Source organism: Spinacia oleracea, chromosome 1 (genome assembly GCF_020520425.1).
Source record: "Spinacia oleracea cultivar Varoflay chromosome 1, BTI_SOV_V1, whole genome shotgun sequence".
NCBI lineage: Eukaryota > Viridiplantae > Streptophyta > Magnoliopsida > Caryophyllales > Amaranthaceae > Spinacia > Spinacia oleracea.
The window spans coordinates 95727972-95749864 of NC_079487.1; the positions used below are offsets into that span (position 1 = coordinate 95727972).

Consider the following 21893-nt stretch of genomic DNA (forward strand, 5'->3'; position numbering starts at 1 on the left):
GGTCTGGTGTTCGAAACTCATTGTATTGATTTTTGGTTGCCATTACATACTACATGTTAAGTGGATGATGTGGCGTGAGGAGAGTACTACGTGACACATATACATTTTCCACAACGCCTTTTAATATATTAGTATAGATTAAACTTTAAAAAAGAATAGCGCAACTTTTGGATAAAAAATAAAATAAAATTAGTAAATTTGCGTTTATACATAGCCATCATGAAGTTAGAATATATGGTAAGAAAGCATATTCTACTGTTTTTGTATAAAACGTGGATATTTTCCCTTTCTAAATGCAAGAATATCAAAGTAATTAATCTATATATTCTACTAAAATAGAGAAAATCAATGTGGTGATGGAAAAATGTCACTCATTGATTCCCCTTTCTTTTAATATAAATAATTAAATATAAAAAAAAATTACAACATCCAATATTTTACAGCCCTATAATCTCAAGAAAATAGTATACATATTCTCAACTATAGGGTTAAGAATTGTGAATCAAATGGTTCATTTCTTTTTACCAAATATAATATGCATAACTTACAATTATTAAAAGTGCAACTACGTTGATTATGAATGTAAACAAATTTTACAAACTTACATACTGTAATTATTTATTTAACTATTTTAACCAGACAAACAAATTGTCAAAAGACTGTAGCATATAGTTTTAAAATCCAAAAATGTCTTACAAAAAAAAAGAGTTGAGCCTAGGGTGGGTTTGAGTCGGGTGTGGATACATGGGAGGGGGTGATGAAGAGGGGATGCATTTTATTTTGTACCTCTCGAAACGGGGATTGGGAGAAGTGAGTATCTTCCCATCGTGGATGGAGGTAGGGATGGCAATCACATCCGAATCCGAACCGATTCCAAACCGATCTGAATCTGATTAAAAAAAGTTCAAATCCAAATCTGATTAAAAACATATGAATCCAAACAGGAGGTTGGTCGGATTTGGACTTTGTGCAGACTCCGACCCGAATACGACAGGAGTCCGAATCCGACCGAGTCCGAATCAGGCTCGAAATTATTTCAATTAGTATTATTTTTCATATATAGTTTGTTTTTTCTAGGGAAGTTCCCAAATTAATCTAATATATATAAATTAAACGGGTATATTTGTAATTTTTTAATTTATTAGAGTGTGTTAAGTAGAAAATCATTAGATTCTTGCAAATGAGTTCAGATGCAGTTGGATCGGAGGATTCAGACTCTTTCGGAGGTCCGTCGGATCTGATTGGATCCAGAACTCCCGTAAGGGTAAATAGATCGGAGTCGGATTTCTAAGTTTCGGAGTCGGATTCAGATGTAATTTTGGGGTCTGGATTGTAAATGGATCGGATTTTGAGTTTACTGCATCCGACCCGACTCCGTTCCATTGCCTTTCCTAGATAGAGGGGATAAGGATGAGATTTGTAGGCAGGTACGGATGTGCATGCTAATTTATCGAGTATAAGGATGCATTCAATGTGTATTCCTGAATAATCTCATTTTTCAATTATTCAACTATTTCATTTTACCAAGTTCAATGTTAGCCAGATTAGTGAACATTTATATGTTTCGATGCAACAACAAGATGTTATTTGTAACAAGTAGTTTTGTTGGTTGGTTAATTGGTCACATTTTATTCATGAAATGGGTTGGATTGGTATTAGTCTGGATACAGCAAAATAATTCTATTAGATCTAATAAGTACCTTGTGTCAGAATTGAGAAATTCTATGGCTTGAATCTTTAGTATTCTCTTCTTTATTACCTGTGTCTACTATTTAGGCAGAATGCCGTCACCTATTTTTACTAACAAACTGAAACAAATGCTAGAAACGAACGAAATTGAGGAAGAAACAAATTTAGAAATAGAAAAAACTTCCGAAACAAAGGAGACTAAACAGGAAGAAGAGGGATTCACCGAAGAAGATCCTTCTCCTTCCCTTTTTTCGGAAGAAAAGGAGGATCCGGACAAAATCGATGAAACAGAAAAGATCCGAGTGAATGGAAAGGACAAAACAGAGGATGAATTCCACTTAAAAGAAGCATGCTATAAAAATAGCCCAACTTCTTATTCTGGGAATCAAGATATTTCGAAGTTAGAAATACTTAAAAAAGAAAAGAAAATCCTATTCTGGTTTCAAAAACCCCTTATTTTTCTTCTTTTCGACTATAAACGTTGGAATCGTCCAATGCGATATATAAAAAACAATCGGTTTGAAAATGCGGTAAGAAATGAAATGTCACAATATTTTTTTTATACATGTCAAAATGATGGAAAACAAAGAATTTCTTTTACATATCCACCTAGTTTATCAATTTTCTGGGAAATGATACAAAGAAAGATTTCTTTGGCTACAACAGAAAAATTCTTATATGATGATGAACTATACAATTATTGGATTTATACGAATGAACAAAAAAAAAACAGCTTAAGCAATGAATTTGCTAATAGAATTACAGTTCTAGACAAAGGACTTTTTTATATAGATGTACTTGATAAAATAACTAGATTAAAAGTAAAAATGAATAAAAAAATGGATACATATAATAAATACCAAAAAAGATACGAAGAGATTCGGCCACCTCCTAAATATTTGATACCTTCACCTACAAAAAAACTTGTAACACCAAAACCATTAGGAATTCCATCAATTATTCGTCTATCAAAAAAAGAAACTAGTTCAGACAAACTTCTTATACCCTTAATTAAGAATGTTGAATAAAAATCATCTATATAACCACGGTTAGCAGACCAATTGTATATAATAGTTATTATATTGTCCCCAAAAATCCGCTTTTGACCCCTTTTATCAAATGAATTAATTAAGTCAAATTTTTTTAAGGATGAATAAATAGGTTTATAAAAAAAGAAGGCTATAAATATTCCAAAAAAAGCTATACTAATTGAAAAAATTGCATTTATCACAAATTCATACCAATCCACAAAATTTTCTAAATTGGAATGTAAAAGATTTATAGATGGAGTTAACCATTTAGTTAATATATCCAAATCCATTCCTTCTTGATTAAATGGGATTCCTATGAATCCAACGAATAAAGTAAACATGATCAATATAATCAGAGGAAATAACATAGTGTTGTCCGATTCATAAGGATATAAAGAAATATTCTTATTTTCAAAATAAGTAATAGTAATAAAAGATCGCAGCAATTTTGTTAACTTTACATTTATTTCATATTGTTTTTTCGAAAAAAAGAAGCCCTTTCTTTATTATTCATTGTTAAAAAGTTTAATAAAGAAATTTTTTGATTAATCGTTTTCAATTCTTTTTTGCCCCATAAAGATATTGAATAAAAAGAACTACTTTTTTTTCCACTGTAATTTTTACAAAAAAGGTTTAAATGCCCTTCAAATGTAAGTAAATAGATTCTAAACATATAAAATGCGGTTAATCCGGCTGTGAAATAAGCGATTATTGCGAAAATCGGCGAATACACCCAACTATCATTAAGAATTTCATCTTTGACACACGAACTATACTAGCTTAGTTTCTGATGTTTGCTTTCTGGTGGTTGATGATGGATAAGTACATAAAAACCGTTTTGAAGATGACTTTGTTTACAATTTGATACTTTGCTTACAGTATGGTGTAATTTACATGTTTGAAGGTGTAATTTACATGCATGAAGTACTGTTTTAGCTTCTCAGTGCACTGATCAGTTCTGTTCTGTGCACTGATCTGCACTGCCCAGATCAGAACTGTGCAGATCAGTGGACAAAACTGATCAGAACTGTGCAGTTATGTGCACTGATCTGCACAGCTCAGATCAGAACTGTGCAGATCAGTGCACAGAACTGGTCAGTTCTGATCAGTTCTGTGCACTGATCTGCACAGCTCAGATCAGAACTGTGCAGATCAGTGCACAGAACTGGTCAGTTCTGATCCGTTCTGTGCACTGATCTGCACAGCTCAGATCAAAACTGTGCAGATCAGTGCACAAAACTGGTCAGTTCTGATCAGTTCTGTGCATTGATCTGCACAGCTCAGATCAGAACTGTGCAGATCAGTGCACAGAACTGGTCAGTTCTGATCAGTTCTGTGCATTGATCTGCACAGTTCTGATCTGAGCTGTGCAGATCAGTGCGTAGAACTGGTGAGTTAAAAAAAACTAAGATTTGGTTTTAAGTCCAAACCTTGGTCTGATGGCTGATTCTTCTATTGCAAAATGAGGAATAGATGGATATAAGGAAGACAGGGTTGAATAGCTTGGTCTGAAGTTCCTCGAGAACTGGCACCAAGAAGCATAAAACAGAACATCTACACAGTCCTGATTGAGGTTGTACACCAAATGCAGCGCTTTTTGCAATGATGCTTCATCTCCCTTGAAAATTAGAAGTAAGCAAATGCTATTAGATTTAGTTGAAAAGTAACAGAAAGGAAAAATCTCCACATAAAATAACATAGCTATAGAATCTCCTAATTTGGTTATTAAAGTCCTTTCTTAAGTTAAATATCAAACCACAGTTTGTTTCCATGCAACAGGATGGATAACTGAATGAGCCCCTATGCATGCAACTATGCAAGAGTTAAGCTACAAGCACCTGGCACTACTCATACTCAGCCATAGTCAAAAGCCTTGTAAGTAGAACTAGTTAATATGAGACTGGTCCTCGGCAAAGGAAGAGGCACGGAGGTTTGCTGCGGACTGTGCATACATTTTCAAATTTTGACAGGTGCTCGACGACCTGGCTTGATTAAATTTTTAACCAAGAAACAAAAAAAGACTAAAAAAATCTCTAGGGGGGCAGACTAGTTTTTTTCACACCGTTAACATAATACTTGCAATAAAGAAGTGTTTACAATCTGCGTTATTATCAGATACTGTAGCAGGCTATATCAGGTACACCAGCTGGTTGCATCAGGTACACCAGCTGGTTGAGCTGCTGCGAGCCCAAACCACAGACCGATAAATCCAACCTTGACCGAAAATGCCATAACAACTAGTACAGGCAATGCAACCAAGTAGAAGGTGACAAAGTTTATTGTTGCACCTATTTTAGTCCTTGTTGAACCTGTCAAAGCCCCACAGGCAGCTGTCTATGGACAGTTTCCGATCTCACAAAACCCCAGAATAGGAACTCAACAATAGCAAGAGCAATATTGTAGCATAATAAAAATGGAACTAAAAGAACTTGAAAATCAAAGCAGCAGCAACAACAGTCTCCACTGTCATACATCAGAATATTGTAGATAAGCGTGTACAAAAAACATCACAATATACTATAGTGAATACATCAAGCTATGGTAATTTTAGAGCCTATAAAGCTACAATCCAATATCAACGATTAGTTTACATCATTAATAAACTATCAATATTACAATGAACACATGAGTATATTTTATGCAGACATATTTTCAACAGATTCATATCGATTCGCTCCACTTAAAAGTTCAAACACTTCATTTCATCTGCATACTTTGGATCGAGCTACTCACATAGCTTACATAAACCATCACCATAAAAGAGACCTTCATCATTTAGACACAAAACCCATATCACTAACTTCTATTTTGTAACTGAACTAGAAAAATTTAACCTAACATCTATTTTGTAACTGAACTAGAAAAACCACAAATATCAAACCCTAATTTGTAAATTCATCCAATATTGAAACATTAGCCTAAATTCTCTGCATAATCAACTCATTATGCTCAACTAATTGAAGAGAAACTGAATTTTAAGACCAAGCAAAACAAGAATCAATTATAACCTAACCTTGATATATTGCGGCACTGTGTGAAACAGAGTCAACCGAGATAGGGAAGACGACGGTGGGGAAACTCTCCTTCAGATGGTGGTGGTGGAGCCGCGCGGTGAGGAAGGTGGTGGTGGTGGTTATGGTGGTGGTGGAGTCGCGCGGTGAAGAGAAGAGATGTGAAGAGAAGAGAAGCTTATCGATCTGTACGTTTGGCGGTGGTTTTATTTTTTTAAAATTTAATGTAGCCTATTGAGGCGGGCAATTAAAAGCCCCCTTCAACAGATAGACCCTATTGAGGCGGGCAATTAAAAGCCCCCTTCAACAGCTTCTATCTATTGAGGCGGGCAAGGAAAGCCCCCTTCAACAGCTTCTGTAGAAGCGAACACTAAAAAAGCCCGCCTCAACAGAATAGTAAAATATTTGACCCGCGTTGACTAAGTAGCTATTGAGGCGCGCTTATGTATGCCCCCCTCAACAAGGGGGCTACAACAGGGGTTTTTTCCACTAGTGAAAAACAAGCAAGAGGCGGAATACCACAAAGAGAAAGTGTACCTATTAAAAAAGAAGTTTTTGTAATTGGTACATGTTTTGTTAACCCCCCCCCCCCCCCATAAGAACCATATTCTGACTTTTATCCGGAAAATATCCAACAATAGTTTCCATTGAATGAATAAGAGATCCAGATGGTAAAAACAATAATGCTTTTGAATAAGCATGAGTAATTAAATGAAATAAAGTCGTTCGATAAGAACCCATACCTAGAGCTAACATCATATAACCCAATTGAGACATTGTAGAATAAGCTAAACTCCTCTTAATGTCTTTTTGAGCAAGAGCTAAGGTCGCTCCTAATAGTACTGTTATTATACCTATAAAAGATATTACATACATTATGTAAGGTATAACTACAAAAAGGGGCAGGAGACGAGCAACTAGAAAAATCTCCGCCGCTACCATGGTAGCAACATGGATGAGAGCTGAAATAGGAGTAGGCCCCTCCATAGCATCAGGTAACCATACATGAAGGGGAAATTGAGCTGATTTAGCAACTGCACCGGCAAATAACAAGAAAGCACATAAAATACAAAATAAGGAATTGATCTCGTTATTCTTAATTAAATTATTGAATATTTCAAACAAATCCCGAAACTCGAAACTACCTGTTATCCAATAAAAACCTAAAATTCCTAATAATAAGCCAAAATCTCCTACACGATTAGTCACAAACGCTTTTTGACAAGCATTTGCGACAATAGGTCGTGTAAACCAAAAACTATTAATAGATAGGAACACATTCCCACTAATTCCCAAAAAATATTCACTAAGTTGGTGGGGATGGAGGGAGGTTTGGTGGGTGATGGGGTTAAAAAATATATATGTTGCGGGTTGACGGGGCCGTTACGGATTAGACTGGACTCGCTGCGTCGCTCATCCAACATATAATTGATTATGAATATATAGAAGAAGAAAAACTACTACTAACTTTGGAGTACATATTATAATGTTTTATTCATTTACACAATTATTCTAATTAGACAAACAAATTCTCAAAGAATAATGTTTTAAAATCCAAACCCTCTTGCCAAAAAAAAGTTGAGTCTAGGGGTAAGTTAGAGGCTGATGTGGATACCATTCATATTGTGGTAAGTTTGATGGTGATGAACCGAGGATGAATTTTATCTTGTATCTATTGGGAGGGGTGAGTATCATTCCTATCGTGGACGGGCGGGGATGAGGATGAGAATTGTAGGCGGGTACGGTTGTGCATGCCCCACCCTGCTTTAAAGTTATCTCTAAATGAATAAAGTAACATAATGAAGGAAATAATGCACTTGGTCCAAGTATGCATTCAATGCTAAGTCTAATAAATGCGGTTCAGTATTAATTAAACAAGTTAATAAATTCAGTGAGATCACGTGAGCTGAATGCCTAGCTAGAGGCCGCTTCAGTTCAAGTGGAATTAATGATAATAATCCACAATTTACTCTTGACTGCTCCCGTAGGGTCACACAAATAGTACGTGAACGGATCAAGTATTTAAGTGAATTTATTATTCATTAAATACTCCATTTATGAACATTCGGAAACGACGGATCTCGATTCCAGTGGGAGCTGACATCGTCAAAAGGCAAAATATAGAATGCTCAGGAAATGATGATATTGCCGGAACGGAAACATGGATCATGAAGGAAATATAAATATTATCCAAGTCATAGATGTTGACGGAAACGGAAACATGGTTCGTATCGGAAAATATTATCGGAAATGAAAATATTGCCGGAATCGGAAATATTGCCGGAAACGGAAATATCACCGGAAACGGAAATATTACCGGAATCGAAAATATTGTCGGAAAAGGAAATAAATTCCGGAATCGGAATTATTAACGGAAACATAAATATTTGTTCGTATCGGAAATAAATTCCAGAATCGGAAATATTAACGGAAACGTAAATATTTGTTCGAATCGGAAATAAATTCCGGAATCGAAAAACGAATCGAAAACTTGCGAGACGCAAGACCCAGCGCAAGCGCCAGGCCCAGCGCCAAGCAATCTCGCGCGGAGCAGCAAGGCATGGGCCGAGCAAAGGCAGCAGCTCACATCGTATGGGCCGCGTGTTGCTGCTACGCCCAGCGCGCATGGGCCGATCATGGCAGCAGCGCCCATCCGTGGGCCGCGGGCTGATTGCTGGACGCCAAGCAACGTGGGCTCAAGGCCACACGTGCAAGCCCTTGGTCGGCCGGTTACTTGCGAGTCAAGTAATCTTGTGTTTTCCTAAATCTACTAAAATTAGATGTTTAGGGTAAATCTGAAATACTTAGTGTTTGATTGTCCCTAAATTCTAATGTTATTAATTAACTAGAATGCTAATGGATTTAGTTAATCGATTCCTAGTAGGATTGAAACTCCTTTATTTCCACCCTATAAATATGTGGTTCATGATCACAATTTATAATGCAATTCAATATACTATTCTAACACATTAAACTCAAGAGAGAATTTAATAGTTGCCTATCACTATTGTGAGTTTTCCGAGTGCACATAAAACCTTAGAGAATATTCTAGTTGGTTGAATCTAAGGCGATCCGAACGTCCTGTGAACTATCTACGTAGGGGCGACATTTGGAGTTCTATACTTGTTCTTGTTCGGTTCGGGAGCAGCTAGGGAAAGCACGCATCACATTGTATGTATACTAATTATGCTAATTGACTATGTGGCAATTAATTTGGATTCCTGGCTTTATGGTTTTTCTGCATGAATTATATTGTTTATATTATTCATAACCCAACACATAAATGGTGTAGGTAGGTATTAAATGATCAGGGTAGTGAGGTTGATGGGGAAAATGTGCAAGTGTTAAGTGGTTATTAATATCGAAGTGAAGGGTGGATGAGATAATTTTATGCTTGACAAAATTGGTGAATGAGAATCAAAATAATTTTATTTATGTACCCATATTTATTTTAATAAATAACACGACGTTGAATGAGAAATAACAACTTTATTCATCATTAATTTTAATTTGGAGAACATCTATAAGCTCTACTTGATGATTACGATAGATATATTTCATATAAATTTACATTTAGTCATCACACGGGTACTATACTAGTTTTCTACTAAAACAGATATCAGGAATGACATATGTCATTTTTTGGTATCAATTTTCTGCCGATTTCCCCCCCTAAGAAATACATCTACTTTATTTATTTATTTTTTACTTTTTTTTAAAATTCATTTTCCATCTGTTTATGTATAGAATCAACAATATTATTTTATAGATTATGTCAATGAACAATATTTTTGTATTCTATATATTTCTACAAAAAAAACAAACATCAAGAATGACATATGTCATTCATAGTGAAAAAATTTCCCGCCAAAAATAATTTTCCTAAGAAATTATTTCTACTATATTTTTCAGAAAATTCATTATCCATTTTTTATATCTATTTATGTATGAAAGAATCAATATTGATTATAGATTATGGAAATAATAGATACACCACATAACATTTGCCAAAAGTAACTTTTTGGGGTAATATTTTATTTAAACTGAGTATACTAATAAAGAAAACTCAATATTTTGGTCAAATTAGCTTAGTATATTAAACGTATCCAATATTTTGATCAAATTAGTATATTAAGCATTTAAAGTATATATTTCCTCCGTATTTATTTAAGGGATACACTTGGCCGGACACGAGTATTAAGAAAAAGAATTGAATGAAATAAAGTAATAAAACAAGTGGGGTTGGGTTGATATTTTAATAGGTAAAACAAGTGGGGACCATGTCATTTTAGGGGGTGGGTGTAGTTCTCCAATTATTTGTTTAATAAGGTGGTGGGACATAGAATATATTAGATAGATTATTTAATTAGATGGTGGGGTTGATGAGTTACTAAAAATGGCAAGTGTATCTCTTAAATAAATTTGGACGAAAAAGGCAAGTATATACCTAAAATAAATACGGAGGGAGTAATATGAATACGGACGAAATTGCATATTAGATGATTTTTTTGGCAAATAATAAAACTTTTATTAATCACCAAAGCAAGTTTTACAGCTGGCCTATAGTACACCAGAAACAACAATACACCAAAGCTACCCTTACAAGGGAAAACACTTAGCTTCTACAAGCTACCTTAAAAATAATTCTTCTAACTACAGTCTGGCTAGGCTCCATCTGATTAGAGAAAATTTTAGCATTTCTCTGTAACCAAATTACATACACTGTCTCAATGAACATCCTATTATAGGTGGTGACTTTACTCTTACTGCTTCTACTCATCTTCTGAGCCATTGCACTTCTTCATTCCATGTACCAATTGTTCGTGAACTCCACTACTCTGCAGTACTTGATTTCATATATCTGTTGAGTAACTGCACTCAGAGAATAAGTGAGGAAGATATTAATCACACCCTTGACACAGACTACAAACACCATCACTAATCATGTTCCATCTGAGCATTCTATCCTTAGTTGTAAGCATGTTATGTATAGCAAGCCAGGTAACTTTTGTGCTCTTTGGACTAGCTTTACTGTTGCAAATGATTCTCTTACAGCAAACATGATCACTTTATTGCCTCATGTGATTATACATTCTCTGAATTTTAAACTTACCAACAACTATAGACTTCTGAACATCTCCAGCCTGGGTCAACACTTCTCTTGGTTGCCAGATTTTCCTTAGGGATCAAGATAGCCCATTAGTAACTGGCATGGACTAGAAAACACTATTCTTGATACAGTATGTGTCACCCACAATTTATCTTCTTTCATTGATAAAGCCTAGTAGTGCTTTGTGACAGCAGTTTTATTCCAAGTGATTAAATCTATCAGATTCCACGCCCCACAACTCTTAGACGAACACATATGTTCCCAAGCAATAGGAGCTTTCCTTGAACCACACTCAAAGCAAGTCCACAAAAAGTATCTGACAATTCTTTGAATCTCCTTCATTACTTTTTTTGGGCATTAAGAAAATCTGGCACTTTTGCTACAACTTTTTCATTAAGGGGTTTGCAGTCAGTGAAGCTCAACTTCCTAGTGGTGAGAGGCACTCATATATACTTAAATAGGAAAGTACCTCTAGGAATACCCAATTTGGTAATAACATCACCAACTACTAAATCAGTCACACCAGCTAAATATGAAGGAAATAATTCCCTTGGTCCAAGTATGCATTTAATGATAAGTCTAATAAATGTGTTTTAGTATTAATTATACAAGTTAATAATTCAGTGAGATCAAGTGAACTGTATGCCTAGCTAGAGGCCGCTTCAGTTCAAGTGGATTTATGATCCACAGCTTACTCTTGACTGAACCTGTAGGGTCACACAAATAGTACGTAAACGGATCAAGTATTTAATGGCATTAGATACTCCATCTATGGATATTCGGAATCGACGGATCTTGGTTTCAGTGGGAGCTGAGATCGTCAAAGGCAAGTAAATGAATACTCCGGAAACGATGATATTGCCGGAAAAGGAAATATGGATCGTATCGGAAATATAAATATTATCCAAGTTGTAGATCTTGCCGGAAACGAAAACATGGTACGTATCGGAAAATATTATCGGAAATGAAAATATTGCCGGAATCGGAAATATTGCCGGAAACGGAAATATTGTCAGAATCGGAAATATTATCGGAATCGGAAAATAATTCCGGAAACGGAAATATTAAATATTTGTTCGAGACGGAAATTAATTCCGGAATCGGAAATGTTAAATATTGTTCGTATCGGAAATGAATTCCGGAATCGGGAAAATTAATCGGAAGCGCGTCATACGAATTAGCATCGGAAGAGCTTGCTAGACGAAGGCCCAGCACGAAGCCAGGCCCGCGTCCAGCAAGCCAGCGCGCCACACGAACAGCCAAGGCCACGCCAGGCCCAGCGCAAGGCCAGGCCCAGCAGGCCGTGGCTGCGCGCACAGCTGCGAGCAGTGGGTTGCGAGCAATGCTGCTGCGCTCGCGTGGGCTTGTAGCTCGCGTGGGCCGAGCGGCCGTGTCGGCTGTGCGCGGGCATGGCCTGCACGCTTGCGGGTCATGCTCGTGTAGAGTTTGTGCTTCCATACGAAACCTAAAACGTATAGGATTCGTTTGATGATTAAATTCCTAATTCTAAAAGATAAATTAATTAAATAAGAGTTCTGCTAGAATTCTAATTTAATTAATTCGTATCTTAGTAGGATTCGATTGCTTATTCCATGGCCTATAAATATGAGTTCAAGGCTCATAATTTATAACGAGTTTTTAAGTATTCTAAAGGTGAGAATTTTGAGCAGAAAATTCAGTCACATTATTTGCCCATATTGCCGAAAATAATAGTACCTTAAGGGAGATTCTAGTTAGTCAATCTTAAGGCGGATCCGGACGTGTTGTGGACTTTCTACGGAGGGACGACACTTGGAGTCCTAAAGACTTGTTCTTGTTCGGTTCGGGCGCAGCTAGGGAGGGAACGCTACAAAGAGTATGCATCCTAATTATGCTAATTGTTATGTAGCAATTAATTTGGAATCCTGGCTTTTATGGTTTTTCCGCATGATTTATATTCGTTTATATGACTTTTCGGAGGTTTTAGTTTTTCGAACGCAAAAGTTTGTAATTTTAAGATGTTAAATTAAATATTTGCGATTCTTGTTGTTAAATCTTGAATTTTGATTGACCTACTGTATATGTTTAACAAATTTGAATGCCTAAGGTTGTTAAATATACAACCTAATTTGTAATTGTAATTAATTTGTTGAAATTCGAATAATTTAGAATTGATTTGATTTTCATAATTAATTAACGATTTAATTAGGTATCCATGATTAAAAACCACCATAAAAATTGTTAATTTATGATAAATTTTAAATTTTTATGACCTAGATTTGAATCCATGATAATCGGGAATTAATTGATTAATAAATTTTCAATTTTTCTCCCTAAAATTATGAAATTAATACGTTTTATTAATTTGTCATTAATTTTGAATTAAAAAGTTTTAATTTTTATGAAATTCGCTCATAAAAGTTGCACGCACAAAGCAATGGACGCTACGTGTGACCCTTAAGGGGTGTTGTATAGTGCGGGCATGTGACGACGAGCAAGGGAGCTCGTCGCCCATGCGGTATGAATGCAGCGAGCAACGAGCGTGGAATGCACAAGGCAATGGCTGCCTGGGGGCTGTGTGCTACGCGTGTTGGGCGATGGGCGATGTGCGAGCGGTGCAGCGAGCAAGGCAAGTACGCGTGGGCAGCGATGGATGCTGCGCCACAACGTGCGTTGCCTTGCCCAGCAAGCACGCCAAGGCAGCGACAAGCGCAGCACAACGTGCACGCGGGCAGCGTTGGCTGGCCTGTCCAGCAGCGTTGCCCAGCAGCGTGCCAGTGCGGTGGGCGAGTGGGCTGCGCGCAAGCATGGCTCGCTGGGCCTGCTGCATTGGTGCGTTGTTGCTTGGACTTTGCGATACGATCAATCGAGTGACAAGGGGTTTGTTGCTTGTTGGACTTGACGAGGCATGGGCGCAAGCCCACGGCCTTAATTAATTTTAATTTTGATTTTTCAGTTCGGAAACGATTTTAATTAATTTTAAAATTCGTAATTTAAATTGTTTTCTTGGAATTTAATTTTGAATAATCTAATTATTATAAATTTTAATTTATACTAATTATTTTACTAAAATTAAAACCTTGAATTAATTTAAATTCATTTAATTGAACTGAAAATAAATTAAATGGATTCAATTATAAATTTATATGAGCTTTAAATTTTAATTAAATTTGTATGTTTCCGGTTAGACTAGGAAATACATTTTTAAGTTTAAAGTTAGTAAAGCATGTAAATTTATTGGTTTAAGTGGGAGCTTTTTAGTCATAAACTCATGATTAGGTCTACATTCCTTTAAGGTTAAAACAACTTGATTAGAATTAATAAGGACTGAATAATTGGTAGATTATTGGAAACCTTGATTAATTGCTGCAAATGTTTATGTGATGCATAATATGTTCTACTAACCAGCTATGTGGGCCATTCATGATAATGAATGGGTGAATGGTATATATTTTATATGTACTGTTTTGTAGGTTATTGATAAGTGACTAGTATGGCCCAAATAGGATAGTAAATATGGTCTGCACACCATTAATTTGAATGTAATATTGGTCTAATGCACCAAAGTTTTTCAATTTAAATATGGTCTGCGTACCATCAAATAGTTGTAATTATTTTAAATTATAGCTGATCCTATTTGAAGAAAATGGCGCCTCCCATGGTGATATTCAAGACGGAGTTTCCAATCCATTTTCAAGACGGACTTTGAAGTTGAATCTTCAAGATGAAGTCGGGCCATACTAGATCACATTTATATATTATGCATGTTTTAAGTTATTTATTGCTTTAAATATGTCTTAATAATGCATGAGATTGTGGCTTGATTATGTTGCATGATTAAGGATTTTAGTTCACTTAAAATCTAACCAACATAGTAAGAGCCTTAAGTTCCAAACTTTGAAATTGAGTTAAAAGGTGCCATGCCAAAATAACACTTACTTGGATAAACCTTTACATCAATCTTAGTAATAGTTTTCCGCCATAGCGAGGTGTTACTTATTGATTCTAAAGGGGTAAGGTACACAAATAATTGTGAGTACATGTTAGTTTTGGTGAAAATCAACGATATAAGTAAGGAGTCATTTTATGTCGTGGCAAATGAGATAGGTTTACCTAATAAGTTCTTAGACGTACCTATCAACCAAGAGTAGTTCCTAGACTATTAGCAAAGGCTTTGCTTACCTAAAATATTTTAGAATTAAGTCTAAATACATAATGTGCTTAATTCTTCAATGATTTAAGGATCTTGGAATCATTTTATTCACACCTGCCGGAACAATAAATTCGAATAAAATGCCAATGACTTGTTTAAATTGCATGATTGCTTTAATTTTCAAGTTATTACTCATGATAAATGTTTAGACTTTGCATGCTTCAATGTATGTTTTAATTATTGTTTATAATTAAATATCTTGCACTGCAATGAATCCTTTTAGAAAGGTAACAGTAAATTTCCTCGATTGGTAATGAATCCAAGAACGATTCACGGAAATGAGAGAAAATGAGCAATTTAAAATGTACGTTTCTTTTAGCGACTTTTATGGTTGTTTTCGAGTATCAAAATTGAATGGCGAACCGATTGGTGCTTGTGGATTCAAAATACAATGTAGTTTTGAGATCATAAAGCATTGAGTTTAAACGCTCATCTTTACCAATGGTTAACAACCTAACATCTTTGTCTATTTAATTCTCGAATGAGTCTAGTCCCTAGACATTCGAATAGATCGATGCTTAGAGAACTTTAGAAGCTCCTGGTAAGATCATCTAGTTGAAACAAAATATTCAACATAAATTAAAATGGTAAGAACTTTGTTGGAGTGACATTGGACATGTCTAAACAAAGTATAAAAGTCAACACTAGAGAATTCAATTCTTAAGGCTATAAGAAAGGGTACAAGAAATAGGAAAACAAGGAACAAGTGAAAGGAACTTACAATTCTGTTTCTACCTACAAGTTTATGTTTAAAGAAAAAGTAACCTAGCAATTAACTTCCTTGGTATCATATACCGCTTGAGGTTCTTACTTCGGTAATAACTCAAATGATGGAAGCTAGGCTACACTAATGACCTACAAGTGGGAAATAAAGCATGGCAATGCTACATTAGTTGTAGGGTCATCTAGTTTGGTTTTAAGTCCTTTCAAGGCTGGAACTTAATGGCTATTTTGTTCCATAACCAGCATACCTAAATTTCTGTTTTCAAACACAGAAAGACTCACATTCAAGAAAAACAAAAATAATGTTTGTTTGTTTATTTGAATGAAATGGTCAATTGCGGGTTGAGTCAATATGCTTGATTAAAACAAACAACTCTTTAACAATAAAAACTTCACTAGGTTCAAATCAATCTCTTGATTTGAGTTCCACTAATCTTTGGCATTGTTGCTTAGACCATATCAACAAGTTAACATTCAAAAGCTCTATTTTGATGGAATTTTGAAAGTTGATTGATTTCTAGATCATTCAAGACGAGCTAGTATTACTTGTTGAAAGTAACAAAAGATATGAACTATTGTTAGAACGCCTAGACAATAGAGTTCAGAGCTAAAGAAAGATTTTATGACTTTATTATTTCACCTGGATTTGAGTTAATATGGATTTATTTACTCAAAGTGATATAAATTTGAATTTGTTTGGCTAGTTCAAAGATTCAGAAGTATAAAATTCACTTGGCAAGAAATCATAAAGATCTAGGTTAGATCATGACGATGATTACTTTAAGACCAAATATGATCATCTATAATTGTGTGTTGTAATTTCACGATCTAGCTCCATAAGATATGGTATATCTAAGTTGGAATGGTTGAAGTCAATTAGTACTTGATTCGATCAATGATGAATCGTAAAGGCTTTTCCTATAATTTCTAAAACAAAATGCTCAACTTCCACCAAACTAAACCAAATTTGTCAAAGCTATTGAAAAGTAATTTCATAATATCTTTTCGATATATATATATATATATATATATATATATATATATATATATATATATATATATATATATATATATATATATATATATATATATATATATATATATATATATATATATATAAAGAGTTGCTAAACTCAGTTGGAGCTTAGTGTTTATTATTCGACAAACTAAGGCCCAAGTGAAGATATATGTTTCATTGTGATTTATTCAAATGAGACACAAGGTATTGTTTCTACCACAAATTTTTGAGAACATAATGTTTGTTTGCTCGAAATAATGTCCTTTTGAAGATTCGTTTCCAAAATGACAAGTGGGAGAAAATAGACCTCGAAAGTATTCGAGGCGAACAACAAACATAAACGGACATTCCGGAGGCTTTTCGAAGTTCTTCAGAAAATCCGAACACTTATTATTTAAGGACTTTAGAAGTGGCTTTAAAGAATAGACATCTCTTATAAGACTTTACAAGTGCTTCAAGGAGAACAGAATATTCAAAGGACTCTCAAAGTGCCTGTTGATATTATATTGTTTGATGTTCTATACCCAAGTAAGGCATAGAGTTCAAGTCACTGAAACTATGAGATTCTTCTATTAGATAGTGAAGAAACATGGAGTTCAGGTCACTGAAGCTATGAGACTCTTCTATTAGATAGTGAAGAAACCTACAACTTACACTCAAACTATTATCATGTATATTAATGAGTTTGTGACTTGTAAGAAAGCTATAACGAAACCTAGATTCCCTAATATGGTTAGAGGCCATATATAGACTCAAATGTTTTAGATGGTTAAAGGCCATAAAACATACTTAATGTTTTGATGACAAATTTGAAATTTTGTTGATTTGCAAGAATAGATTAAACACCTATTGGTTGCAAATTGGTTTTAAGGATAAAAACCATCAAACATGGAATTTTGTTCACACACAAAGCTAGATTAGTTGCTAAAGGTTACAAGCAAATTCATGGCATGGATTGTGTTAAAACCTCATGCATAATCGTAATGCTCAAGTCTATAATTCAAGCAATGATTGCATATTGGTACATATGACAATTGGATGACAAAACGTATTCCTCAAATCAAATGTTGGAAGAAACTATGTACATGGCATGTCATAGGGTTTGTGGATCCAAATAATGCTTGAAAAGAAAGCTAGCTTGTGAAATCTAAGTACAGATTTAAGCAAACAACTGGTGTTGTGGGAACTTTTACGGTGCTGATGTGGCACGCGCTCCTCGGAGGTATCAAGTATGACTTGGCACGAACTTCTGGCAACCTGCAAAACAAGAATATTCCCGTAGGAATATTCCCTCCGATGCTTAAGTAAGTATAAGCTAGAGAGATAAGTGATTTGTAGAGAGAAGGCAGAGCAAAGACAAGTTTGTTGTGGTTGGGCAAGAATTGAATGCCCTTTTACCTAGGGATTTGCACTATTTATAGTGCTAGGGTTACTCGGGAACTGGTCCCGCATGATTGAGAGTTTACGCGAGATTGGGACACGTGTCCTGCTTTTGGTTCTGTAGGCTTGTTTAGGCCCAATGTAGACCTCTTTATTGTTTGGGCCTGGGCTCTGTGCAATTTTGGAGAATGCCCGTAGGCAAGCTTGTGGGCTCTTTCTTCTGGGTTTTGATAGTGCAGTTAGGTGGCATTCTTTTAGGCCACATCATATTCCCCTCAAGGAGGATGCCCCTTGTCACTGTGGGGTAGGCTGCTTGATAGGGAGGAACGCCACAGACGGCGCCAAATGTTGTGGGAACTTTTACGGTGCTGATGTGGCACGCGCTCCTCGGAGGTATCAAGTATGACTTGGCACGAATTTCTGCAGGATCTTACTTCCATGCTGTTGGGTTGAGGGTCGTCAGGTAACAATCCCTAGCCTGTTGTTGGTCTCCATGTATGGTGCCTATGACTCCATCATCGCACACGAACTTCAGAAGCATCAGATGGGTGACGACTACAGCCTTGATCTTGTTTAAGGTGGGTCGTCCTAGGATGACATTGTATGCCGTCAGGTCTTTGACGATTAAGAAGTCTACTTCGATTTTCCGCCCATTCTGCCTATCTCCAATTCGAACCGGTAGAGTGATAACGCCAACAGGATGAATGATACTCCCTCCAAAACCAATGATGGGATAGTGAATTCTTTCGATGGCTTTGGGATCGTGTGCTAGGCGATTGAGGCATTCTAGACTCATTATGTCGGACGAGCTTCCCGTGTCTATTAGTATGCGCTTAACTCTCATGTTAGCTATCTTGAATTCAACCACGAGTGGATCATCGTGCGGCGTGGCTATCCGTCCACCGTCTGATTCACATATTTCAATCTTTGGGAATAGGTCCATGGGCGCTTTGGCTGAGAGCAGCACCTGTCCTAAGCAGCGAGCATAATCCTTTTGTCCTCTTATGGTAGGTCCTCCAGCGGCTGGTCCTCCAGATATGACGGCTACAAATCCTCCGTCGCTATGTTGTCCCTTAGTTGGCGAGGCAGGGGACTTGTTCCTTTTGTATTGGTTTTTTCCAAAGCCTTGAGCATTCTTCCGTAAGTAGTTCTTGAGATGTCCTTTGGAGGCTAGACCATCTAAAGCCCTCTTCAAGCTTCTACAATTCTTGGTTTCATGTCCTATATCTTCATGGAACTGGCAATATAACTTGGGATCTCGAGTCTCAGCAGGGGACTTCATGGGGAAGGGTCGATCAAGGTCGTACTTTGCCCCTACATCTTTTAGTATGGTGAGAAGGTCCGTGTTGTATTCGAAATATTCCCGTTCTTGCGGCCGTTCTCTCTTGTGCCCCGGAAAGTTGGTATCATGCTCTTTAGAGAGAGCCCATGTGCCATTTACCCGTGGAGGTTTTCGGTCCACCTTATCCTTCTTCCCGGAGGAGTCTGTTTTTTCTCCAATCCTCCCTTCCCTTGACGCGCTGCATATTTCCGTTGCATGGATAAATGCTTCAGCCTCGTCTAGGACCTCTGCCATAGTCCTTACACTCTTCTTAACTAGGTCAAACTTGAAGGAGCCCTTCTTTAATCCCCTGATAAAGTTATCAAAAGAGACACCATCGGGCAAGTCTGGGATCTGTCCCGCCTCTAGATTGAAACGCTTCACGTAGCTTCTTAGGGACTCGTCCTTCCCTTGCTGGATCCGTCCTAAATGCATACTAGTTTTCCTTTCTTCCTTGTGTGCCATGAACCTTGTAGAGAACAAAGTCTGTAATTCGCTAAAAGAGGCAATTGATCCTGGAGGCAGCCGTTCAAACCATTTAGACGCTACTCCCTTAAGCGTGGCTGGGAAGTATTTGCACCAGGTGGCTTCATTGGTTCCCTGTACGTACATGTGGTGGCGGTATGCGACAAGATGCATGTCGGGATCAGTGGTCCCGTCATAAGCTTCAATGGTAGGGGTTTTTACTTTGGGTTCCTTCGGGGTGTTCATAATCTCGTCAGAAAAAGGGGTACTCATGTGCCTTAACGTCAGGTTGTTGATCCCTTGCTGAATATGATAGGTTGGCTCACGGCGGCTTGATAGTAGGCGGGGGCACATGCTTACCCTATGGGGCGTCATCTGGGTTGGTCCACGTGTAGTGGGATAAAATGGCGGGTCTTCCATCACAGGGGTGGACCCGGTGTCTGACAGTTCAGATTCAGCCTCATAGTGCTCTTGACGCCTTGCAGCTGGTCGCAGGACGGCTGGGGGACTTCCCCTAGGTGATGGTCGTAGGACCGGGTCCCTTCGAGGTAAGAAGGTGGGCGGGTCACGGCCATATTCTGAGTGCTCAGGCACAGGGCTAACTCCCCTGCTTGCTTGTGGACGAGAACCTTCTCCAGCTCTCCAGACGTTGGACCTGAGCGGCATTCTGCTTATCCGATTGACGCCTAGATTGAGGGGCCTCTGCGGAGCCGTCCTCTCAGCGCAGTAGATCAACATGTTCTTCCGAATTTCATCTTGCAGTGTAGTGCTCATCTGTTGTCGGAAGGTCTGATTCATTTGCTGTTGGAATCCTGTTAAAATCTCGCGTAGGGAGCCCACCGATACTGGCAAATCTAGATTCTCGTCCAACACGACGTCTCGGACGCTAGGGCTTAGATGGCCGCCTGGCGGAGACGCCTCGGCTATTGGTTCTTCTTCCACCACCACCTCAGCTTGCATTCGTCCTGGTGTGTTCCCTGCGTTTGCAATTCGATTCGTTTCTTCAATGTGCCGTCTCTCTTCTTCACTAGCATGCTCTCTGTCAGGGTGTAGTTCGGCCATGACACTGTACCTCCCCACAGACGGCGCCAAATGTTGTGGGAACTTTTACGGTGCTGATGTGGCACGCGCTCCTCGGAGGTATCAAGTATGACTTGGCACGAACTTCTGGCAACCTGCAAAACAAGAATATTCCCGTAGGAATATTCCCTCCGATGCTTAAGTAAGTATAAGCTAGAGAGATAAGTGATTTGTAGAGAGAAGGCAGAGCAAAGACAAGTTTGTTGTGGTTGGGCAAGAATTGAATGCCCTTTTACCTAGGGATTTGCACTATTTATAGTGCTAGGGTTACTCGGGAACTGGTCCCGCATGATTGAGAGTTTACGCGAGATTGGGACACGTGTCCTGCTTTTGGTTCTGTAGGCTTGTTTAGGCCCAATGTAGACCTCTTTATTGTTTGGGCCTGGGCTCTGTGCAATTTTGGAGAATGCCCGTAGGCAAGCTTGTGGGCTCTTTCTTCTGGGTTTTGATAGTGCAGTTAGGTGGCATTCTTTTAGGCCACATCAACTGGGAATTAGAATTGCATTTTAGTGAAGCTAATAAGTTTTTAGTTTCATAAAATGTACATGATTCTTATAGATATATAAGAAGTTTAGTGGGAGTACGTAAAACTTAATTGGTCCTATGTGTATCACACACATATCTCTCTATTGTGAAATAACATTCAAATGCTAATGACTTAGATTTGAAATTATTCATCAATGATGGACCATGGCGAAACTTAGTACATACTGGGTATTAAGATCAATTTACAAAGATCTTATAATATTGTTTTGGATTAAGTAATGGCATTTACTAAATCAAACACGAAATACTCCATTGGAGACATTCGACCCATATTAATAAATCTAAGTAAAGGATGTTCGAACTATGTATAAGCAATTACTAAGTTAA

The 21893-nt window shown here is 37.2% G+C and overlaps 1 pseudogene; it reads right to left on the bottom strand.

Annotated features, from left to right (window-relative positions):
• Positions 1 to 2257: 2257 nt before the first annotated feature.
• LOC130465530 (NAD(P)H-quinone oxidoreductase subunit 5, chloroplastic-like) lies at positions 2258 to 20606 on the bottom strand (annotated as a pseudogene).
• Between the last annotated feature and the right edge of the window lie 1287 nt (positions 20607 to 21893).